The sequence below is a fragment of the Gouania willdenowi genome, chromosome 17 (assembly GCF_900634775.1).
Source record: "Gouania willdenowi chromosome 17, fGouWil2.1, whole genome shotgun sequence".
In the NCBI taxonomy this organism is placed as follows: Eukaryota; Metazoa; Chordata; class Actinopteri; order Blenniiformes; family Gobiesocidae; genus Gouania; species Gouania willdenowi.
In genome coordinates, this window is record NC_041060.1 from 4780043 (window position 1) to 4807109 (window position 27067).

Consider the following 27067-nt stretch of genomic DNA (forward strand, 5'->3'; position numbering starts at 1 on the left):
GCGTCTGCGCAGGACCGTGAGGAGGACGCACACACGCACAGACACACACACAGACACGTGCCGTCCACCGTACGGACAGAGGACGTTCTTTCTAATCTTTTGCTGAAATGAGAACTGACACTGAGGGGAAATCTTGTCAGATTTTTTTTTACAGGATTTAATCGATTTGATGGAGAGGATTTTACGCGCGGTTTCTAAGTAAGTGCAGAGACATTTGGCTTTGATGTTGGGATTAAATAAGACTGCTGTGCTTTGATTCTCACCATAAAGTTTCATTTCAATTGTCTTATTTTATTTATTCAATCATTTTAATTTTATGGGAGTGTTAATTTGGAATTATTCTAAAGCCAAATTATTATTATTTTATTTATTTGGCTGAAAAAGTTAAGATTTTTGCAGAAATTGAATGAGATCTGACTTAATAGGAAGTTTGTAACAAAGGGAAGTGTGTGTGTGTGTGTGTGTGTGTGTGTGTGTGTGTGTTTGTGCGTGTGTGTGCGTGTGCGTGTGTGTGCGTGTGCGTGTGTGTGCGTGCGTGTGCGTGTGTGTTTAATGGATAAATTGGATTAGTTGGTGTCAAATACATGTTGTGCGTGTCTGATGGAAGTCAGTGACCATATATATACAAAAATGACAACAAAAATACACAATAAGACTAAAATACACAAAACGACAACAGAAATACACAAAATGACTCCAAAAACACACGTTAAAATGACAAAAATACACAAGAATAACTCCAAACAAGAAACGAAAATTAAAGATGACATAAATACAACACAAATACTCAAATATGACCAAAAACGACCCCAAATTACTCCAGAAACACAGAAAAAATAACAGAAAAACACAAAAAAACAGCAAAAACACAAAAAAACACGCTAAAGATAGACTAAGTAACTACAAGATCACACATTACAATCCCAGAAAACACAAAATGACTCCAAAATTACTAAAAGAGACAGAAAAACTACACCAAATTACTTCAGAAACACATTAACACACACAAAATAACAGAAAAACACAAAACAATAACAAAAAAATTAACCAAAAGACAAAAAGAAACATGTAAAAGATTGACTAAATGACTCAAAGACATATTACAACAACAGAAATATACAAAAGGACTCCAAAATTACCAAAAGTGACAGAAAAACTCCACCAAATTACTTCAAAAACACATTAGATGACTACATACATACACAAAATAACAGAAAAACACAAAACAACAACAAAAACACATTAAAGATGCACAAAATGACTCCAAAATTACCACAAATGAGAAGAAAACGACACCAAATCTCTCCAAAAACACACAAGATGACTTTAAACATACACAAAATGACAGAAAAACACAAAACAACAACAAAAAAATGAACAAAAAGACAAAAAAACACGTAAAAGACACATTAAATTACTTTAAGAACACACATTACAGTGACAGAAATGCACAAAATGCCGCGTAAACTGGTCCCGCTTCCTCCTCCTCCATCCTCTTCCTCTGTGTGTGTGTGTATGTGTGTGTGCGTGTGTGTGTGTGTGTAGCTGTAGTCTCTATCCATCCAAAAGGCCTCACTCCGTGTCTTTGGTTATCTAGCTGTATGAGTTTTAATTTCATAAAGCTAGAGAACCGAAAGTATGGAGTGGGTGCCCAGCACTTCAGAGGAGGATGAGGAGGATGAGGATGAAGATACAGGAGGAGAGGAGGAGGAGGATGATGATCAGCGCCGCTGCTGACAAAAATGAAGAGAAGGAGGTCGTTTAACGTCAGAAAAACAGCCGTGATTTCCTCGTAAACGTGCACATGTGTCCGTTTATACATGTCGGTGATGCTCGTGCTACATGACGACTGAATGTGTGCATATATCAAACACATGGGGTGAAAAAAACATGTGGATGTGATCATATGTAGTGATCACAACTGCGTGGGCTGTTAAATCAGGAACATCTCGAGGGATGAGACAGAAATAGTTAAAGCCGCGCTGTGATTGGTCAGCCAGGCACGTCACATGACCAGTGGCAGCATCAGCATCATCCAGAGGAGCCTGTGAGAGGAGGAGCCAACGTGTGATGATAGTGGCTCAGAAGTTATTATAGCACGAGCTTCATTCATTCATTTCATACTTAGAATGACATTTGTTTGTTTGGATAAAAACATAAGAAGAAACAATCAGTGATTCTGAAACGTAACGGAATGTTCAAAGATGGACTTCTATCACAGCAGGGTCACAAACGTGATCTGATCTGAGGGTCACATGATCAACATTCACGTCAGCATTAAAATAATGACCAATCAGAGCATTAACACAGGAAAAAACAAAGAGTTTGTGTTGTTTTTGTTGTTTGTTTTCCATGTGTTTCGGTTGTGGTTTTGCATATTTTTGTAGTTTGTGTATTTTTCTGTTTTGTGTGTTACAATTGTAGTTTTGTATAATTAACACAGGAAAGAACAAAGTGTTTGTGTGTTTTTGTTGTCATGTTGTGTGTTTTCTATACTGTATGTATTTTGTGAGGTTTTTTTTGTAGTTTTATGTATTATCATTGTAGTTTTGTATATCTAATTAACACAGGAAAAATCAAAGGGTTTGCGTGTGTTTGTTGTCGTCCTTTTGGAGTCATTTTGTGTATTTTTCTCCCCTTTTGTGTGTTTATGGTGTGTTGTATATATTTCTGTCATATTGTGTCTGTACGGTGAAGCTCTTATTGCACTAACTTTCTGGATTTTATCAGCGTGTCCTATACTACGACACTGGTTAATGTCTTACCAGGCTAAATCACCATGGTAACTTAGGCTGAACATCTGTCTGTCATTTTGTCTGTTTTTATCGTTCAGTATATTTTTCAATTTGTGTATTTTTGTTGTTGTTTTTTATAACTTTTTTTTTTTTTTTCTTTATTCTGTCATTTTGTGTATTTTCTGATTGCGTCTTGTGTGTTTTTGTGTCATTTTTGTTTTAATCTTTTTATACTTTTCTGTCATTTTGTGTATGTTTGTTGTCATTTTACATTGCCTACCTAACTTTCTGCAGTAGTTTCATAATTTTTTGCACAGTGAATACTTTCACACACACTGTGATTATGTCTCGTCCTGCTAACGTAGCTTAGCAACTGCACACAGTAGTTATAATGTATAGCTTTGCTTTATTTGTTTCCCTGTTCAGTGTTTGCATGTTTTTTTTTTTTAAATAAACACAACCTTGCATTGTGGTTAAATAATGAAAAGTGATGATGAAGGTCTATAATTTATCATTGAATGCACGACTTGGTCGAAAGATTGAAAGACGTGCGTCGATGTCAATCAACTTATTTATTTTCCCGTCTCTTGTTGTGGTAGGAAAATGTTTACAAGGTCATCACAAAGTTTGCATCAACTCACAAACAAACAAGGAGGAGGAGAAGAAGAAGAACAAGAAGAAGAAGAAGAAGAAGAACTTAGGAGGCGAGATGGAGTGTGATGCGCCCTGCAGGTACGTGTTCATATAACGAGCACACACGTGCACACGCACACATGCACATCCAGCACATTGTTTCCATGAAGCTGCCAAGAGCAGAAAAGACGAAGGTGCCCTGGTTTTATTTTGGGTTTAAGCAAAAGTCGGCAGAGTTAATACAGTAGGTCAAAGTAGCAGTGGATGCTGGAGGCACACACACACACACACACACACACACACACACACACACACACACACACACACACACACACACACACACACACACACACACACACACAGAGAGATGTAGACGATGATGGTCTAGACCCCATGTGTCGAACTCAAGGTCCGGGGGCCAAATCTATCCCTTTAGATCAGTGGTTCTCAAACTTTCCAGGCCGCGACCCCCAAAATAAAGGTTCCAGAGCCCGGGGAAACCCACTGTAGCTGAAGGTGGTTGAACACAGACATGAACATTGAAGAACAGTCATGAAAATGGGATTTTAAAAACCACAAAAATTGGTTAAAAGTTGAAAATTAGAGTGGGCAAAAAATGGGCAGAAAAAGGGTTAAAAGTGGCAGAAATATGGTGAAATGAGGTTAAAAGTGACGATAATGGGTCAACATAATGTGACACTAGGTGAAAAGTGTTGGAAAGGGTTTATAAGTGTAGAAAATGTCTTGAAAGTGGAAAAAAATGTGCAGAAAAGGCATTGAAATTTGATGAATTATGAGTAATGTAGCAAAAATTCATTAAAAGGAGCAAAAATATGACAAGAAAAAGTGTAGTTGCAGAAAAAGGTAAAAATAGGCAAAAATGGGCTCAAAATGTTCAGAAAATATTCTTAGTTTATTGTAGGCACCAGGTGACCCCCTCCCAGTGTCTCGCGACCCCAAATGGGGTCCTGACCGCACGGTTGAGAACCACAGCTTTAGCATCAAATTTGGCCGCAGAATTAAGTCAAAATTAGAGAAAACATGAATTATTGTGTAAAAAATACCAAGAAATTCAGTTGTAGATATCTCAGCAATTCCAAAAAAATTAATTCAATGAATATCCACAATTTTCCCACGCTTTTATTGCATGATGGAAGTCATTTTTAATTGCAAATCTTTATCTTTTTAAAAATCCTTTCCCATAAAAATTTTCCCCAAATTGAATAAAATTGGTCAGAAACTCGAGGAAATGTAAAGATTGGATATTGTCTATAACTTCCATTACTTTACATATATTTATAGGTCAGAATAATGTTGAAATTGCTTGTTTTTCCTACCGAAAATTTGCAAAGTGGTCTGTTTTTGACCCTTGAACTAAATAAAATATGTTTGACAAACCCTGCGTTAGATGGTTTCTAAGGATCTGAAAGAGTTGGATGGAAATGAGATGGAAATATTTGGAGGTTTTCTTTGGAATTAGCATCTGTTTCATTAGCAGCGTGTGTTTAGCTCCATGTTGAATTCCTTTGAACACACACACACACACACACGCACACACATCCCTCCAAACGCTGATCCTATTTGTCAGGTGGAGTGTGTGCTAGGTGAATGGGAGGTTCCCGTGTAATCTTGGCTGCGCTTCTTTTATCCCGTTACGGAGAGCAAAGGCTCGCCGACACTTTGAAGCTGCTCATGTGGAAACAGCGTTTGGGTGGCTCTGTCTATTCTGGCTCTAATGCCCCCCAAACCAAAGGCCCACTCCCCTCATCCAACATGTCTGTGTCCTCATTGCTAATAGCAACTAGCATAAAGGGTTAGCACGGCATCCATGATTCAGTCATTCTGAAAGTCTGTAAATTGTAATCTGTGTTCAAATGTTCACACCTTTATCTGCCTACGTTTAAAATATAAAAACACACTTGTAACCTATATCAATATATTCATGTTTTCGTAAAACTAAACTACAATTTCACCACATGGGACGCTCATTAATACACAAAATGGCTCCAAAAATGCACAAGAAGACAACAAAAAGATCAAAAATACAAAAAACAAGAATAAAAATACACAAAACAGTGACAAAAATAGACAAAATGACAGAAAGATACATAGAAAGATTAAAAATACCCTAGAAACGACTAAAGAACACACCAAATTTCAGAATAATTAATAAAAATGAATGCAAAAAAGCAAAACAACATTAAAAATGCACAGAGATTAATCAAAAAACACACAAAATGAGAGAAAAATATGCAAAAAATGGCTCCAAAAGCCTATGCAGTAACAAAAATAGAAAGAAAACGCCAGACAACTACACAAAATGAGTCTATAATCACACTAAATGTCAGAAAAAAATTCAAAGATGGCTCCAAAAACCCACGCAACAATATAAATAGAATAAAATGAGTCCAAAAACATAAGAACACACAAAATGTCAGAAAAATACACAAAATGATTGCTAAAACATATAAGATGACAAAAACCCATGAAACATTTCCCGAACACATAACATTACAAAACCAAAACTGACTCCAAAACAACAAAATACATGCATAGAAATGACTCTAAAAACTCGTACAATGACAGTAAAAACACACAAAATGCCAGAAAAATACACAAAATGACAAAAAAACAAACAAACATACAATTACAGAATAATTCACAAAGATGACTCCAAAAACACACTTGTAAACTATATAAAAATATATTTTTATTTTCGTCGACTAATTAAAATGAAACTACAATTTTGTCACGTGAGACTTGTTAACTAAAACTTGCTGACTAAAACTATTGACTATGACTAAAATAGTGCTGATGACTAAATTTGGACTAAAATTAAATTATATTTTAGTCAAAAGAGTGTGACCTCGTGTGTAGACTTTGTTAAAAAAAAAAAAAATAGATTCATGGCAGAAATATGAATTATTGTCACATTAGAGTGAATTCCCTCCACTTGCCTTTAAACAGGCTGCACTGGGAGAACTGGGAATTAACCAGTAAGTACATATTGTACACACTGTCAGCCAAGGTCAAGCCATTATAGTTCCTCAACCTTGAGGCTCAAAAGAAAAGCTCCAGTTATTCAAATTTAGTTTAAAGTTCTTAAAGGCGACCCCAGCAGATTTTTTCCCAAGCTTTAGCATTAGCATAAAGCTAAAGGTCTACAAAGTGGATCACCTCAGTATTAAAGCGGCTGTTAGCAGATAAATCTGCAGTAATGCAATGCAGCGTAGAATGGAGGATGTGTGTGTGTGCGTGTGTGTGCGCGTGCGGTACTGTACAATAGCCCATGGCAGATGGAACACAGGCTAGCTAAGCACTTGCTAATCATGATGCTAAACTCTCTCCTGCATAAAGCATAATGTGCATAATTTAGTCATTCTGAAAATGATTGATTATTCTGTAAATAGTATTCTGTGTTCAAATGTTCACACCTTTGTCTGCCTACATTTAAAATCTAAAAACATATTAACGCACATTAATGCACATTAATACTGAAAAAGGCTGCACAATGCACAGAAAGACAACAAAAACACAGAAAACAATAACAAAAATACACAAAATGATAGAAAGATACATAGAAAAACTACAAAAATACACTAAATGAATTCCAAAAACACACAAATATACAAAGTGGCTCCAAAAAATGCACAAAACAAGAAAAGAAAGACAACGCAATAACAAAAATACACAAAATGACAGAAAAAATACACACAATTACTCCAAAAACAAACTTGTAAATGAAATAAAAAATATGTTTATATTTTTGTCAACTAATAAAAATGAAACTACAATTTTGTCACATGGGACGCACATGAATGCACACTACGCTCATTAATACTCAAAATGGCTCCAAAAATGCACAAGACAATAACGAAAAAACACAAAATGACTCCAGAAACAACCAAACAGACAAAAAAAATTACAGGAAATTTTACAAAAATAACAAGCACAAATATACAAACCGATAACAAAAGACACAAAACAACAGTAATACAATAAAAGACTTACAAAATGTACATTAACACTCAAAATGGCTCCAAAAATGCACAAAAAGACAGAAAAAACACACAAAACAATACACAAAATGACAGAAATATACATAGACAACAAAAATACATTAAATTATTTCTAAAACTCACATAAACATAGAAAATGGCTCCAGAAAAATTCACAAAATGACAACAGAAAGACACAACATAATAATAAAAATACACAAAATGACTCCAAAAACACACAGATATACAAAATGGCTGCAAAAATGCACAAAAGCACAACAAAAACACACAAAGCAGAAATGAAGAATGAAGACACAAAATGACAGAAAAATCCATTAAAAATGACTACAAAAATAGATGTACAATAGATGTACAATACATAGAATAAAAATACATAGAATGAAAACATAAATACACTAAACTCTCTCGTGCAGCTTTTCCGCAAAGATTTGAGTGAAATGTGATTCTCGGGACATGTTTTTTACACAAATACTTTTAAAACCAATATTAACACCAGGAGATTAGAAAGTCGAGATTATCCAAAAAGACGAGGGGATCTTTTTGTAAATCCTACCAACAGAATAATGAGACGTATTTATGAAGGAGCTCCTGAATGGGAGAGAAGGAGGGGGGTGGGGGTGCAGGGGATGGTTTGAACAGGAGGGCCCGGGTGTGTGTGTGTGTGTGTGTATATCAGACGGGGGTACAGGGGCCCCCGGTGCAGCCCAGGCCTCAGCCTCAGCACAGGCAGCTGTGAAAAGGGGTCCCGTCTTTTTCCCACGCCCAGCACGACGAGAAACAGTGCCGCAGCTCGCCAGGGTCAAGTCCCATCGCTAATATATACACACACACACACACACACGCACACACACACACACAGAGTGAGGCAACGATCGTGTGTTTAAAAAAAAAAAAAAAAGTTGTGCAAATGACCAAGCTGTCTGGGAAGCTCTGTGACACGGGGACACCTGCTATTCTCCCAGAATGCTTTGCATCTATTAAGGAGCTGATGCTGGGCTGTATGAGACCAACAATTAGGTCACAGATTCAACTTGAACTTACATTTATACCATTTATACCTCAGCGTCCAATAGAATCTCAGCATTTTTCACACGCACAAATTAAAATCTTAACGTGAATAATCGTCAGTTGTCGAGTGCTATTGTTTGTGTGAACACACACACACACACACACACACACAGCCTCAGAAAATCACAAAAAAAAAACTTGAACTTGATTTAGAAACAGGAATATAAAATAAAGGAATCGAGCTAGAAACCCGTGTGACTCTGGTTCTTTTAATTTCGTAAATGTAAAATGTAAAGACTTTAAAGAGAAACAACTAAACTAAAAAAAAAAAAAAAAAAAGAAAAAAGGGTCAAACAAATTGTGTCACTCTGTGCATCCCTTTTTTTCAGTTTGTTGAATGAATCAATTAGAGCTGGGACGATACGCTTTTGTCACAATTCAATTTTTTATCACCATTAATACTCAAAATGGCTCCAAAAAATGCACAAAAACACAACAAAAACACACAAAACAACAACAAAAATACACAAATTAACAGAAAGATACATTGAAAAACAACAAAAACACACAAAATGACTCTAAAAACACACAAAACAACAGAAGTACACAAAATCACAGAAAGATACATAGGAAACATATGCTCAAAACGACAACAGAAAAACACAATATATAAAATAACACAAAACTACACTTGGAAACTATATCAAAATATATTGAAATTTTTGTCAAATAATAAAAACTGAACTATAATTTTGTCACATAGGATGCACAATAATACTCAAAATGGCTCCAAAAATGCACATAAAGACAACAAAAACAGACAAAACATTAACAAAAATACAGAAAACAACAGAAAGATACAGAAAAAGACAACAAAAATACACTAAATGAATTCCAAAACACACACAAATATACAAAATGGCTCCAAAAAACGCACAAAACACTTGATTGAACTTAATTTAGAAACAGGAATATAAAATAAAGGAATGGGTGGAGGAATCAAACTAACAACCCCGTGTGGCTTTGGTTCTTTTCATAAATGTAAAATGTAACCAAGTGTAAAGAGAAACAACTAAACTAAAATACAAACTAATATTCCCTTTCTTTCACTTTGTTGAATAATTCTGTGAGGGCTGCGACAATGTCACGACACACGAACATTGTGGTTTTGATTTCCTTATTTTTAATTTTTTAATTTTTGGTTTTAATTTCCTTATTTTCTTGTGCACACACACACACACACACACACACACCTGGTGTTGAGGTCTGGTGAGTGTAGATTTATTCACCAGTCAAACAGCATTTAATTTGAGTATTGTTGTATTACATAGCAGTTCTGTTTCTTGCTGTCACCAGCAGAGTGCTACATGGTTTATAACCAGCATAGTGGTAATGCATGTACATGTGCAGTCACTTTCCAGTTGAGTTATCATCTTCTCTGCATTATTCCGTATAGATCTTTTCACACACGCACGCTATGGGGGGTGAATCCATTCTACATTCGTGCGCACCAGTCCAACGAACGCGTAAACGAACACGTACCCTGCGCCTGCACGTCTGATCTACATTTTCCATAGACTTAGAATTGGTACACGGGCCCAATGCACAAGTCATGTCCGCATGTGTGTTTGCAGACGTGTTAACGCTAGGGATGTAACGATTCATTCAACTCCTGCGACGATTTGATTCACGATACTGGGTTCACGATACGATTCTCTCACGATTTAGTCTAAGAAATGAGACTGTAGACAAATGATGACTGAAAAATATTATATTAAAACTGGAAAATACTGTACTATTTTCCTTTATCTTTCATTGTCAAAAGAATCCCTTGATAAACTATTAAAAATAATACAATTTAACTAAAAATAAATCCTGAATGAAATAAATAAAGAAATAATACAAATGAAGAAGAAGCCTATTAATTTAAAATCTGGCTCTACAGTAAACAATGCTAAACTGCATAATAGTTCTTTTTCTTTTTAAAAGTGCAACTGAAAATGTATTTTGTGCCTTAACAATTGGACTTTAAAAAAAAAAACAGTCAGTGTACTGTATTTCCATCAGATATTTGTTTGGACCAGCAGAGGGCGCTGGTAACCCAGTGGTCGGTTGGCATGCAGCTATTCTAGCAGTGAAGAAGAGATGCTATGCGCTAGCAGACAGAGCTAATAGAAAAATGACACTTTTACAGATATTCAAGTAATATTACAGATATTATTTCAGTGCTAAAGGGGTAAGGAATCATTTATGAACATGTTTAAGAGTAGTAGGTGATCCCGCCCGCCGCCTACGCTTCTGGACGGATAAATTATTTTTGACATGATGAGTGCTGATGTTTGTATCAGGCACTTTCTTCCACACTACTTGCTTACAATGAGCTGACCAATCGTGGCAAGGTCAGGTCCAACGTCACTCTCTAAGTTGCCAGTTTGTAATTACAAACAAATGCATGGCTGGATAGATTACTGGAAATGCGCCATGCAGTTTTGATGCGCGCAATGCACAGCAGTACCAGTAACATGCAAGTGGGGTTGCCAGGTTGGGGGCCATAAGCATCCGCTTATTCTGCATATAGGCTGGGTCGGCCATGTCTGGCACCGACACTCACGTCACGTGTGAGTGACGTAGTTCAAACAAAAAAAGTACTGCGATTCAGTGCACTGAATGAATTCCAAAACACACATAAATACACAAAATGACTCCAGAAACACACTTTATCAATATCTATATTACTTGGTAGAAGAAAATTGATTCTGGGAAGAAATACTGGTCATCGATTATCGTCACAAAAAATATGGCGATATATGTTAAATCTGTGTTTTTTCCATCATTTTTTTGCACATTTTCAGGTGTAGTTGTGTAGTTATTTATGCGACCGCGTTGAGGTTCAGAGCTACTCGTTGACCGTCTTTATGTGAAGCTGTGATTTTTCTCTAGATCTAAAATGTGGCGGCCATCACTGTGCATGCATTAGTCACACCCCCCCCCCATTACTGTGGCCCCTCCTATAATAGAGTCCTATTCAGATGAGCTCAAAGAGGGAGCTTCTAATTAGATCTGTAAAGACGCTTTGTTGTGGTCAGTGTGTGCACGGTGACAGCTAGCGTTAGCATAGTGTTAGCATTGTATGGGCCCTTAATGAGGTTTGTTAGCCTAGTGTGTGTCCTGCTGTTTGAACACACACTAAACCTTTGAAGAAACAGAGATGAAGAGAGAGCCTGTAATGTGGACGCTCCGAGCAGCAGATGATGATGATGATGATGATGGTGAAGATGATGCAGATGATGCAGATGATGCAGAGCTCTGTTACTGTTTGAGCTTTACTCTGTCAATCTAACGTGAAATATTAATATAGGTGTTTAATCAAAAACCTCCAAAATCTGCGTCATAAGCTGTTAAACACAGGAAGTTATAAACAATCATCAAAATAAGGCACAAAATTTTCAACCGATCTTTATGAAATTTGACTCAGTTTAATCTGGATTTCGCAGTTCATCATTTTCCAAAGACATGTGTGTCCATCCATTGTAACCTACGTTTTGGTTATTAACGAGGATAGAAATGACTTCCAAGTCTTTAAAGTGTGAATGGTTATGGCGAACTGATCAGGATCATTGATCCAGATAACTGACAATATCTGGAAAAGAGGAGATTTGGAGCTTGGAGGTGGTTTTATTTTAATTTATTTTACTTTATTTGTGTTTTTATGTAATTACACTTTTATTCCAATTATATTTTCAATTTTGTTTTGACTTTTTATTTTATTTTCTTATTTTTCTTATTTTAACTTCTCTATCCTATTTTGTTTTACTTATATTTTTATTTCATTTTATTTACTTGTATTTTTATTTTATTTACTTATATTTGAATTTTACTTTATTTTATTTAACTTTTTATTGTACTCATATTTTTGTTTTTTATTTTATTTCATTTACCAATGTTTTTATTTTTTCCTTATTTAGTTTTATTTATACTGTATTTGTATTTTATTTGTATTTAATTTTATTTACTTGCATTTTTATTTATTATTTGGATTACTTGTCTTTTTATCTTTACTTTCTTTTACTTGATTTTTTTTTTACTTGATTTTTTTTAACTTACATTTATACTTTTCAATCTTGTTTTATTTGCTTGTATTTTATTTTACTTATATTTTTATTTCACTCTATTTCCCTATGGTTTCTTTTTATTTTACTTATGTTTTTATTTTATTGTATTTCCTTATATTTGTATTTTTACATTGTTATTTTAGGAACACCAAAGCTAACATTATAAAGATGCATATTAAACGACACATTCAGAGGATGCGTAGCATAAATTTAGAACCAGATTGAGAAATGTAGACGTAGAATAGAGGCCGTTGTGCTGCAGGAACGATGAATATGATAGAGATGAAGGTGGAGGGCAGAGACAGAGAGAGATTGGTGGTGAAATGAGGGATTGTATGAAGGCAGAAAGTGGACCTGCTGGGTCTGCTGCTGCCTCACAGATTGTAAACTGTCACTCAGGATGGAGACAGACAAGGAGGACACATCATTTGCCCACATTACCTTCTAATGCTGGAGCGGCGACTGGCCTTAGTTTCTGATTTTTTTTTAGCCTCGGCTCCATTTTCACTTCGCCCGTGCACATGCATGTGAATAAAATCCTGGATCTATTTAGTGAGGGATGAAATGCGTCAGCTGCAGTGTCTCATTGTTCACTGGTTGGTCGCTTCTCCACAGGACGTAGTAAATGTTTTACCAGTTTACCAGTGTAATCCTTTACATTGGCACAATAACATCCCACTGCAGCCACACGATCCTATTAGACTCCCAGAGAGACTCGGGATCTCCATACACATAGAGCAGCCTCCCTCTCAAATCCTACAGAATGGCAACTGGTGGCCCGGGGGCCACATGCGGCCGTAGGACTAATTTTGTGTGGCCCTCAATGTAAATTAACAAAATGACTATGAAAACACTCAGAAATGCACAAGAATACTGGAAAATGTATAGAATTACAAGCAAAAATATACAAAATGACTCCAAAAATAGAAAATGACAACATAAAAGACATAAATACAGTACACAAAAAGGCTCCAACAATGCACAAAACGACAGGAACAACACACAGAACAATAACAAAAACACACAAAATTACTTGTGAAAAACACAAATATACAAAATGACTCCAAAAACACACCAGAAATACAATAAATGACGCTCATTAATACTAAAAATGGGTCCAAAAATGCACAAAAAGACAACAAAAATACACAAATGTAGGCTGAAAACACATCAAGATGACTAAATATACACATGAATAACACAAAATGAAACTAAAAAACTTACAAATGGTACAAAACATACAAAATAAATGCACAGAAGGACCACTAAAATAAACAAATTCACTCTAAAAACACACAAGATGACTACAAATATACACAAAAAACAAAAAAAATATGTAAAATGACACCAAAAACACACATACAATAAATAACTCCAAAAATGAACCTAAAAAACATACAAAAATACAGAAAAATGCACAAAAGAGCAACAAAAATACACAAATGTACTCTAAAAACACACAAGACAACTACAAATATACACAAAATACCTGAAAAATGTATAAAATTACACCTAAAATACACATAAAAGACCCCAAAACACAAAATGACAACGAAATACATATAAAACACTGTGTTGGAATGAGAATCAATTTGAGATAAAGTGACTTCCCAACACATTTCTGGTGTTTTCACTGAAAGTTGGTGGACAATGTTTATTTCGGGGTTTACACGTTCTCCAGCCAATCCCTGTCCTCCTCGTCTGAAGTCAGTTGAAGCATTTTTCGTGACGTAATAAACAAAAACATTCCTTTCTTTTGGCGAACAATTAGAGATGTCGGTGTTATTTTGTTCCCCAAGTCCAAAGCCAAGGGTCACAGTCCCCCCCACCCCCCACTCTTGATAATGGCGCTCTTTCTCCCTGGCCGGGTGGAGGGCTGCCCTGAGCTAACATTGTCCCCTACGCCGGCTCTAGTGGGGGCCCCATTGTGTGTGAAGGAATGGTGAGTTAACACCCACGTCTGAATCCTCTCAATGAGAGCATTGTGTCTGAATCTCACTCCAGCTACAGCTCACCCACTCTCTCTCCCTGCATCGCCCCACCCCACCCTGCACTGGGCGATCCGGGGGGGGGCAATACCCGGGTCGCTCGCCTTTTATATAACCAACCAACGCAACGTAACGAAACACACAATAATGGCTCCAAAAAACCAAACCAAACCAAAAGTAGATGAAAATGACCCTAAAAACACACTAAATGCCAGAAAAATACACAAAATGATTCCTAAAACTCAGAGAAAGTAAAACAAATGAAACGACTCCAAAAAACAAAACCACAACTAAAATACACAGAAATTACTGGAAATTATGCGAAAATGACTCCAAACCCCCCCCCAACACAGAGAAATGACTAAAAAACATACACAAAAATGCCAGAAAATTACACAAAATTAGTCTAAAAAAACACTAAATGCCCAAAAATGGCTCGAAAAACCTACGCATATACATTATTAGAAGAAAATTACTTAAAAAACATTAAATGACAATAAAAACACACCAATATGGCAGAAAAATACACATAATGACTCAAAAAAAACTCTTTAAATTACAAAAACACTTAAAATTACAAAAACATAAAATGACAATAGAGCACACAAAATTACAGACTGATTTACAAAAATGACTCCAAAAACACATAGTTATGACAAAAACACACAAAATGTCAAGAAATACACAAAAATGGATGAAAAACCCACGCAATGACAGAAATAGAATGAAATGACTCCAAAAACACATATAATGACAATTACAAACACACAAAATGCAAAAAAAAAAATACATAGAAAGTACTTTAAAAATGGCTCCAAAAACCCATGAAATGACAGCATATTGTGTGTACGCGGCTGTGTGTGTATGTGGCCATGACACACACACGCACACACTTTGTATATTATGAGTGTGGTTTGAGGCCCCGGCGACTCATTTTTCTCATGGAAAAGAACAAAGAGAGACATAAAGGGCTGCGTGCCATTAGCATGATAACGGTTCTGTTCACATGCTTAGCACCAAAGGAATCCTCTCTCACACACACACACACACACACACGCACACGCACACGCACACACACACACACGTTAGTTTATTCCAAACGTTTAGCTCCAGTGAAATGAACGGTAAAGCTTTTTGGTTTTTTTATGGCGCACAAGGAGGATTTCCATTTGTTTCCGTGCAGCAGCGTTGGGCGCCCCAGGGCAGGTTACAGAGGAGCAACTTTTGCGTTTTCTACCCACATATTTGTAATCAAAGTGTTAGCGTTTACATTTGCATTAGCATGCAGCACAGGGAAAGCTGAGAGCCAAAGGTGAGACGCTCTATTTCTCCCTGTTTTACAGATGGAAACATACAGGGTGGGTGGTTTGAACCCAGAGACCTGCTGCAGCTCATCATCATCATCATCATGGCCGTGGGCGCTCAGCTCAGCTTCCCTCCCCTCCTCCTCCTCCTCCTCCTCCCGTGGATCCCACCGCCATGCAGGGCCCGGCCGGGTGCTGAACCATCGGGGGCCCCAGTGAGGGTGTGAGTGGGCTGGGATGGATGAATAAAGGCCCCTAAAGGCTGGAATCACCTCTGGAGATACAGACGAGGAATCGATAGTTGCTGGTTACAGTGCCCCCCCCCCCAGGCCTCCAAAGGATGGGACTCCCCCCCCAACCCACTCACCACAACCCTGGACTGGCTGTGTGTGGTTCTGCTGAGGGGTTTTTCTTTCAAAATAATACGTAACACAGAGCGTTGAACGACTGCCAGGAGGGATCTTCCTTTTTTTTTTTTTTTTCAGTTGGAAGAGTGACACATCACCCCCCTATGTACCCCCACATACCCCCCCTCCCTCTCTGCCTCTGGCTGTTTAAACATCAGTTTGGGAGCACTGCTTATTTTCCATTTGACAAAGAGACAGTTTGATCTTTACTTTGGTGAACGGTTGCCATGGTGATCCACAGACGCGTGTCTGTTCAAACCTCACGTCCAGGGTTCTTCAACAATGCTTTTGGTTCCTTTTTAGACGCCTTTAAAATAAATACGACTGAAACTCAACGATGGATGAAGATCACAGCAAAGTGACTTTGGAGCTCACAGAGAATGTAAAACGGTACGTATTGCTTTGAATGTTCTGATATTTCTGCTCCATGAACTTCTCTTACTCTAAAAACACACAAGACGACTAAATTTACATAAAATAACTTTAAAATATATAAAATGACACCTAAATTAGACTTAGATAAGTCCAAAAAACAAAAAATGAAACTAAAAACATACAAAAATACAGAAAAATGCACAAAAGGGCGACAAGAAAATGGACACATTTACTCTAAAAACACTCAAGACGACTAATATACCTAAAATAACTAAAAAATATATCAAACGGTTCCTAAAAACACAGGAAACAACACAGAGTTTGTGTTTTTAAAAAACACACTAAATGATTCCTAAAAAACATGAAATTACAACAAAATTATACAAAGTTACAGAATAATTCACGAAACTGAGTCAAAAGAAACAAATAAATAAAAAGGCACAAAAATGACTAAAAAACACATGATAACAAAAACAGACAAAATGCCAAAAAATTATTATTATTATTATTTAAGAACATGTAAAATTACCACAAAATCATACAAAATGTCAAAAAAAATACAGAGAAGGTAAAACGGTACGTATCGCTTTGAGTGTTCTGCTACTTCTGCTCCATTAAGGTTTCTATATTTAGATAGAGATGTACACTTTTGTCACTGGGGGCGGGGTCACAAACATGTGATTGCATCTGATTTGAGGGTCACATGATCAACATTCATGTCAGCATTAGAATAAGGACCAATCAGAACATTAACACAGGAAACAACAAAGAGTTTGTGGTTGTTTTCTTTTCATTTTTCTCATTGTGTGTGTGTTTTTGGAGTTATTGTGTGCATTTTTGTTGTTGTCTTGTGTAAAACACACAAAAGTATAGAAAAATACAAAAAATACAGATTAATTTACAAAACGGACTCCAAAAAACCCCACACAATAAATAACTGACAAATACACAAAAATGGCTCCGAAAATCCATGCAACAACAATAAAAATGACTCCAAGAACACAATAAATGACAATAAAAACACGCAAAATGCCAGAAAGATACACAAAATGATTCCTAAAACACATAACACGACAAAAACACAGAAAACGACTCCAGAACACACAAAATTACAACTTAATTAGAATAAAAATAAGCCCAAAAACATGGTAAATGACAATAAAAGCACACAAAATGACAAAAAAAAAACCCCACCTAAAATTACATAAACACAAAAATACTCCAGAACACAAAATTAGAAAACAATTCACAAAAAAGACTCCAGAAACACACTTAATAACAATGAAATACGCAAAAATGCCTCCATAACACCCACGCAACAACATAAATAGAAAAAAAATTACTCAGAAAACACATGAAATGCCAGAAAAATACACAAAATGAGTCCAAAAATATGCAGAAAAACACAAGAAATGTCTCAAGAACAAACAAAATTACAGATCAATACACAAAACAACAACAAAAACACACAACATGAAAGAAAAATATGTTCCAAACACAACGTTTTTGTTGTTTCCTGTGTTAATGCTCTGATGGGTCGTTATTCTAATGCTGACATGAATGTTGATCATGTGACCCTCTGATCAGATACAATCACATGTCAGTCACCCATCATTAATCTAAATATAACTTTCTGTATTACGGTTAATATCAGGACCAGTTTCCGATCATATAAAGTGAGATGAAAACACTGATGGGCTCAGTTTCCTCCTCCTCTCGCTGAAGAACATCAGTGAGCTCTGCGTGTGCATGAGTGAGCTGCGTGTGCATGTGTCCCCCCCCCCCCCTTTAAAAACCACTGTCACCATGGTCTCAGTGAATCCAGGTCGCTCGTGGGCACCGCTTCAGACAAAATGGCTGCTGGTGACGAGTCGTGCCAAGGACGGCAGAGCGTCTCCATCGTCTGCCATCTGTGTAAACGTTAGCATGAGTCTGATGTAAATCAGGCCTAATTGCATTAGAATAACCTCCTCAGAACGTTTGATTGGCGTGAGACCATAATTAGACGTTTGTAGGCCGCTTTGGCCACAGCGTTTAAAGCGTGTTTGATGGCAGTGATGGCGCTGTTGTTTTCCTCTGGAGGTCCAAAAGAATCACTAGTGCTACTAGTTACAGTATATATATCTATGTATGCTCATAAGTTTGTGAGTTTTGGTTATTTTGTGTGTTTTTCCTTACATTTCTGTTAATTTGTTGTTGTGACAGAAAATCAAAATTAGTCCAGAAACCGAAACAACTAAAATACACAAAATTATTCTTATAACACATAAAATTACAAAAACACATCCACTCCAGAACACACAAGGTTACAGAATAATTCACAAAAATGACTGACAAAAACACAGCAACGACTCCAAAAACACAATAAGCAACAAAAATATGCAAAACTAGCTCCAAAAATGTATGAAATTACAATGAAAAGCATACAAAAGGCCAGAAAAAAAAATGTAAGGACAAAAACACATGAAATCACTTCAGAACACACAAGTACAGAATAATACATAAAAAACCATAAAAAATACACACAAATAACTCCAAAATGTATTAAATGTCAGATATATACGCAGAAATGGAGCCAAAAACCATAAACATGTCACAAACATGTCGGTTAGTTGTTTTTGTGTGTGTGTGTGTGGACACACACTACCATATGGCGCTTAATGTTGACTTGCAAATGTGTCACTGTACAAAAGATTGGGGCAGAGCTTTGTTTCATCAGACGGTGCTCACACACACACACACACACACACACACACACACACTAAGACAGGATCCACAGGCCCAACACACACTCCAGACATGCTAACATGAGACTAGCCTCATCTGGTTACCATGGCGACCAATGAACACATCTGATGTGGCCACATCATAGAATCATAAAAAACGGGTTTGATGAAATCATAAAAACTGTGGCGGCCGTGAAGCATCGAAGCCGCTGCGTAGATTAGCAGGTTAAACTTAGCATAACGACAACAAACCTTCATCCTGTTACGTCTTATAAAGAAAGATTTATATTGAGGGCGGAGCCTAAGGAAAGACGTTTGACCATGAATAACATAAAGTTAAGATGAGTACTCACATTTAAAGTAGTCAATGTTGGTTTACTAGTGTGCAAGTACACTTTACAAAGAAAAAAGCGTCACTAGTACTACTAGTTATTAGCATGATATTCTAATAAGGGAACAGGAAAAAGCTACCTCAGGCTTGCCATTGGCTTGTCAAATATCCCAACCAATCAGGGAGCTGGATTTGGTTATAATCCCTCCCACTTTTAGGTCTACTAGTACTACTTGTGGCTTCACTAGTACTACTAGTAAACTAAAAACAGTCTACTAGTTCTATTAGTGAGATATTTTGAGTGTACTTGTGGTACGAGTACACTTACTGTTACTAAACTTACTAGCAATACTAGTACACAAAAATGTATTCACTAGTAAAGGTTTTTGGTGCACTAGTGCACGAGTACATCTTACTAGTAAAGCAGTAGTATTACTAATAATGCTTTGAGTTTTTACCACTACCAGTTACTAGTAGTACTAGTAACACAGCTGAGGGTTTTTGTTTTACTAGTAAAGTCTATTCGTGTACTGGAGTACCTAAAACCTTTACTAGTAAATACAGTTTTTGTTTAATAGTACTACTAGTACACTCACAGTATCTCCCTAGTAGTACAAGTAGACTGTTTTAGTCTACTAGTAATACTAATAAAGTCAATAGATTGATAGTAGTACTTAGTAGAGCTAATAGTAAGAGGGATTATAACCAAATCCAGCTCCGTGATTGGTTGGAATATTTCGCAAGGCTGGATTTGCTTTATCTTATTAGCATATAAAGCTAACTAGTAGTACTAGTAAAGAAAAAATCACATTAGCAGTACCAGTAGAGCTAATGCAAATAAAGTAGGAGGGACTAGAATCAAATGCAGCTCCCTAATTGGTTGGGATATTTTTGAAAACCAATGGCAGTACTTGTGTATACTCGTGAACCTAGTTTGAGTACATGTAAGGCTTGTTAGCTCAAATGTGGAGTGATATTAGCAGCGCTAACATTGGCAGTGCTAGCATTGGCAGCGCTAGCATTAGCAGCTGCTCGTTGTACAGTCAAGTCTAACGTGAGCAGCATAATGGCGTTTATTCATATCCCGCCGTCTGTCTGCTCTGTCGTGGGAGCAGAGGTGGGGGGTGTGGAAGTGAAGGAGGTTTTTTGGGGGTGTCTGGACTGAGAGGATTGTGGGGTCTAGACTGTGGGGGGGTGATAATTGGGGGTGTAAGTGGAGACCTTATTATTCTGCTCTAAGGAGGGACCTTTAACGAGGGGCGGGTGCATCTGCCTTGCTCATTAGCATTAGCATAGAGCGCTAAAAGCGCTCTGCAGCGCACATCCACTTACAGGATGGGAACCAGCTTCACACTGCAAATGACTTTAAACACACACACACACATACACACATCAGTGTTTGTCTCCCTCACACCAACCAATCAGCTCGCACTGAGCTGCTGTTAGCCAATGGGGAATGAGGAAGATGAGGAAGTGGAAGGAAAAGTAAGCAGTGTCATAATTTTACCCTAAACGTGCCGGAGGAAACAGAACGAGAAGTAAAACAGAGCGTGAAACGAGCCAATCAGACGTAGATATCGCCTTTTATTAGAAGAACCAAAATCAAAATGTTGGTCATCACCAGTAGGACCAGACCTATAGTGGGATTAGAACCACAGCCTGTCCTGCTCTGACGAGGTCACTTAGAGTCAGCCGGGCCGTCGTAGACACAATAGAACCAAAACACATCTGCATAACGTCTGGAACAGACTCAGCTGATGCTGGTCTCTCAGAGCGTGGGAACCATGGACACACTGGTACGGACCCCTCTGTAGGAACAGGTGAAGAGGTCAAGGCCAGAGACAGGGTGGGATCATGGTCGTCTGGGTTAGAAGTGTGCGTATGTGTGTGTGTGTGTGGGGGGGGGGGGGGGGGCTGTCTGGGTCCTGCAGAATGCAAATTATAATGACTATGGAAATCAGTTTGAGCATTAATAATAGTTCATCTCTACTCGTCCTCATAGTTGGTTTACTAGTGCAAGCACACTTTACTTGTAAAGAGTCACTAATAATAAACAAGTAGACTATTTTTTGTTTACTAGTTTTACTAGATTATATAACATAGATAAGACATCCTTTATCTGTCCCACAATGAGGACATTTGCAGAGTTTCAGCAGCAGATAAATAGGATATGTGGGGAAAGTGGGCGGGGAAAGGTAAAACCTGGCTTCCCATTGGTTTCTAAAAATACTCCAACCAATCAGGGAGCTGGATTTGATTAGAAACCCTCCTAATTTATTTGTATTAAAAAAGAGAAAATGTTTTTTTTATATTTTTCATTTTCACGAGAGAAAAAAATGAGACAGAGCAGAGCTACACTGGCCTCATGTAAAGGATTTTCAATATTTGTGAGTGGTGAAATAACCCAAAGTTGGGATCCAAAATAAAAATGAAAAATGAAATGTTTTATAACCCAAGAAAGAATAACCTTTATACTATAAATTAAAACATACCAGATTTCTTATTATATTCCTGCAGTTATTGGCCAATGAAAATGGTAAAAAAAAAAGAAGTATTTTTTCTTTTTTCCAGAGCGCGTCACCTAAGAACCAATGCATATATGTGACTAATCATTAGTGATGTGAACAGTCTATGTTCATAGCTCTAAGCTGATAGAATTACAGGGAGCTGAGGCGTATGCTAAGTTATTTACTGAAGGCCCAAACATGTTCCAGACCCAAACACATACTCACTGTTTTACTAGGAGCTGGCATATCCACCAGATAGGATGTATAGCAGATATTTTTGTATATTCTGAGAGAGTAGGTGGAGCTGTATTAATATACCACATTTACCTTTCCTATGTGATGTAGTTCCTGAGATACTGGAAGCTGAAAATGGAAGAAAAATAAGGACACACCCCCCTCACTAAATTGTCCATACCTCAAAAAGTATTAATTTGATTAAACTAAACATTTACAGAGTGAATATTGAATAATTACAGAACAATTGGTAAAAATATCAGAGTTTTTTTTTTAGACCTAAGTGCGTGGGTTGTCCTGAAAATTAGTTGAAATGACCCTATAATTGTTAACTAGTAAATGATTTTGCTTCACTAGTGAGGTCTACTCTAAACCTTCACTAAGCCGATGGCAGGCTTTAATATGCTTTTCCATCGAGTGAAACTTTTTGCTTTGCTAGTAAAGTGTAGTCGTACACTAATAAACCACATGTGCTAGTGGAGCAGACAAGGGCCCTTGGTCTAATTTTAAGCGGCCCCCAAAGTAAACGTATAAAATGACAGAAAAAATACACAAATTAAAAGATAGAATACATTACAAAATACAAGGAATTACAACATTGCAGGTAAAAAGACACAAAAACACAGAAAATACTCCAAAAACTACTACAAAACGACAACAAAAATACACAAAATGACTCAAAAGTACACAAAATTACAGAAAATACCATGAAATGTACACAAAAAGAGAAGACAAATGCAAAAAATGACCCTGCAAACCCACAGTACTAACAAAGAAGCAAAAGGACAACAGAAATACACAAAAATTACTCCAAAAAATGTCAACACAAAGACACAATATGATTCCAAAATAACATACATTTTACAGGAAAAATACACAAAAGGACAACAGAAATGCACAAAATTCCTAATAATGAGCAAGACAACAACAAACATACACAGAATGACAGAAAAACACACAAAACTACTATAAAAAGTATTCGTTCTAACCTGTGTTATTGCTCAGATTGGTCATTATTTTAAATGCTGACATGAATGTTGATCATGTGACCACATGTGCACTCACTCACACAGTTTTGTGGCCCCTGCTGTGATAGAAGTCGCCCACCTCTATAGTAGATGCTAACTATGGTTGATATCACGTGAATGCTAAGCCCCGCCTCCTCTGATGAACATGTTAGCTTGCGCATTGGCTTTTGCTTCATTTATTCATCAGACTCTCTCTTTTCCTGCTGATCGTTGACACATTTCCACGGTGGAGCTCCTGCTCTACTTTAGTCTGTTTTTAGGCTTGTTTTTATGCTGATGCAGGCTGCTTCCTGCCTTTGTTAGGTGTCAACACAAATGCCTGAATGAAATATTATTTCTGTTCCCACATGCACAGTTTGTTCTGCTGGGGCAAATAAAGGAGGAGGATTTATTGTAGAGTCGTCGTAGGTAAAGGATGAATATCCACAAGATGAATTACTCTGTGTTTTATTAACACATCACCACTCAGAAACACGCGTTTTGTCCACATTAAAGTTCTTAGTATGTGTTAAATATCTAATTGTGAAGTGATTATTTTCAAAGTGGAAAATGTCATCTGCATTTTGTTGGAATTTCATATTTCTTCTCTATTTAAAGTCAATATTCTTTTCTCTTGTTTTGAGGCTGCCCATTAACAGCAGGACGTTTTCCCCTGACATTTATTTTTTTTAAATTTCCTGAGTCATATTATCAGTATTCACATCAGCATTTAGAATAGTGACCAATCTGAGTATTAAGAAAGGAAAGAATAAATGATTTTGTGTGTTGTTGTTGTCATTTTGTGTGATGTTCTTTAATTTGTATGTTTTTGGAAGCATTTAGAGTTTTTAGCTGTAATTTTATCATTTTGTATATTATTCTGTTTTTTTGGAGCCATTTTGGGAGTATTTGTGTGTGTTTTGCTGTCGTTTTTGTGTTTTTCTTTTTGGTAGTCAGTTTGTGTATTTTTCTGTAATTTTGTATGTTTTTTTAAGTCATTTTGCACATTTTTCTGTTTTTATTGTTTACTTTGGAGACATTTTGTATATTTTCAATGTCGTTTTTTAGATTTTTCTGATATTTGTTAGTCGTCTTGCATATTTTTCTTATGCTTTTGTGTGTCCTCTAATTTAGTTTTTTTCTTTTTGTTTTGTCATGTTTATTTTTATGTTTGTGCAGTAATGTGTATTTTTATTACCATTTTTGTGTGTTTTGGGAGTCATTTTGTGTATTTTGATGTTCTTTAGTGTATTTGTAATGTCGTTATTTATATATTTTTCTGATATTTTTGGAATCTTTGTGTATTTTTGTCATGCTTTTGTGTTTCTTTCTGTAATTTTGTGTGTTTTTCATAGTCTTTTTTTTTATGTCTCGTATCTTTTTGCAGTACTTTTGTGTATTGTTTATTACCATTCTGTATTTTGTTCTTTTATTTTTGGAGTTTTTAAGGGTCAAACACAAAAAAATCACAGTAAGAATGAAGTAAAAAAAAAAAAAACACTTCTATTCATCCGTCTACTGGACTCCACATCCCACAATGCAATGCACTATGCACACATGTTTTAAGCAGCAACATCAAACCTTTTATTTATTGATCTATGATCACAAAGACACGCACACACACACATACACACACACACACAGTTAAGTTTGTGTAGTTTTGTTGAGGCCTCACAAACTATGGATTTACCATATTTTTATTTTTATTTACGAGCAAATATTTTTACAATTCTGATCTGATTTTTATGTTTTAATATAAATTAAGTAACTAGAATAAATAAAATGAATAAATAAATATGTGAGATATGTTTTTATCTGTTTTGTTGAGGCGTTGCTTAACATCACGTCTTAGTGAGAAGGACATAACAGACAGTCTGACCTCTGACCCCGCCCCTCTGAGGCTTTCATTCCCATAGGCCGAGTGTGTGTGTGTGTGTGTGTGTAGCGGCCACCCATTCAGGGCTCAGTCACGGACACTTAGACACACACCAGAGTCTGGATTCACACGAGCTGTGATCCAATGACGTGTTTATAATGAGGGGCGACGAACGGGGACGTCTTTGTTGGACGGACACAATGTGTGTGTGTGTGTGTGTGTGTGTGTGTGTGTGTGTGTGTGTGTTTCGCCTGCTGTGGAAAAAAGGTGGAGGTTTACATACAAATCTCGCATTAACTGTGACCATATTCACAGTGTTTGACTGTTTGTTTGAAACGTTTTATTTTATTTGTTTTATCATCATCATTATTATTATGAAGGCCCTCAGTCAATATCTATGTAAATGCACAAAATTGCTACAAAAATGCACAAAAAATGACCAAACAATAAATAAAACAACAAAATAAATGGTTTGTGTGTTTTTCCGAGTCATTTTGTACAAATTTCTCTCAGTTTGTTTGTTTTTATTGCCATTTTGTAGTCAGTTTCTGGAGCAATTTTGTGTATTTTCCTGTCGAATCGTGCATTTTTCGGAGCATTTTTGAGTGTTGGTGTATTTGTTCTAAACCAAATGACTCAGAAAACACAAAACAAACACAAAAACACATAAAATAAGAGAAAAATACAAAAAGTGGAGCTTCCTTTCCAAAAAAAATCTCACCTTAACTGTGTCCTTTTTGAGAAAAACTGTTTATATTAGTGAGACTGTGTGTTTTAAGTCCTCCAAAAAATAAAGACATATTTGATTTATCAAATATGACATAATCAATATAAATATCAACAGATATACACAAAATAACAACAGAAATACAGAAACCAGCAACAAAAACACCAACAAAAACACACCAAATGTCTTTAAAAATACACAAATTTGACAACAAAAAAAAAAATCACAAAATCTCCAAAAAAAAGTCTGACTTGCGTATTTCTGTCATCATTTTTGTTGTGTTAACTTTTGGGGGCTGCTCAAAATAAGGGTGAGGGTCCGGATAAGGCCCCCAGACCGCATGTTGCACATGTCTGGTTTAACCAATTCTTGTTCAGCCATGACGGAGCAAAACCCAGACAGCAGAAACACACACACACACACACACGTGTCAGGGGTCAAAGGTTACAGAGGGCAGACATTAACACAGACAGTGACTGCTTGTCGTGCCCGTGGCTCCGCCCTATTTTTATCGTGCTCAGGTCACTCATCTCTATTTCTTCTTGTTTTATTGCAGTTTAGACGACGGGCAGAGAAGCTTCTGATTGGCTGAGAGATTCCACCTGGAACACTGATGGAAATTCATTCTGTGATTGTTGTTTAATTTATGTTTAATTAATAAACTGACTGTGATTATGAATATAAATGTGACACTTGTCTGCAAAATAATGTCATTTTACATGTTTGTGTGTATTCGAGTTGTTTTGTACAAATTTGTAAGATTTTTCCTTATATTTTGCACACGTTGGGAAAAAATGTGCACTTTGTGAGAATTCTTTGATATTTCAGATTGAGAAACATGTTTGTATTTTTTTATGAATCTAATAATAATAAAGAAATGTAAGAAAAATTTCATTTTTAAGTGTTTAATTTGAGCGTAATTCTCCAACAATGACCTGAACACACGCTTCAAATAATTTTATCCCCTTTAAAAACCGTCAGAGAAAATGAAATGTTATGATGCCAACGGAAGCACAAACATTGGGTTTATTTGTGTCCGGCGATAAACGTTCAGTAAAGGAAAAAAACAGACATTAAC

The 27067-nt window shown here is 36.5% G+C and overlaps 1 long non-coding RNA gene across 1 annotated transcript; it reads left to right on the top strand.

Annotated features, from left to right (window-relative positions):
• LOC114479483 (uncharacterized) lies at window positions 1-26680 on the top strand. Its single transcript, XR_003675998.1, has 4 exons — window positions 1-198; window positions 3335-3467; window positions 15839-16596; window positions 26546-26680. It is a non-coding gene; the product is annotated as an uncharacterized LOC114479483 (long non-coding RNA).
• The last annotated feature ends 387 nt before the right edge of the window (window positions 26681-27067 follow it).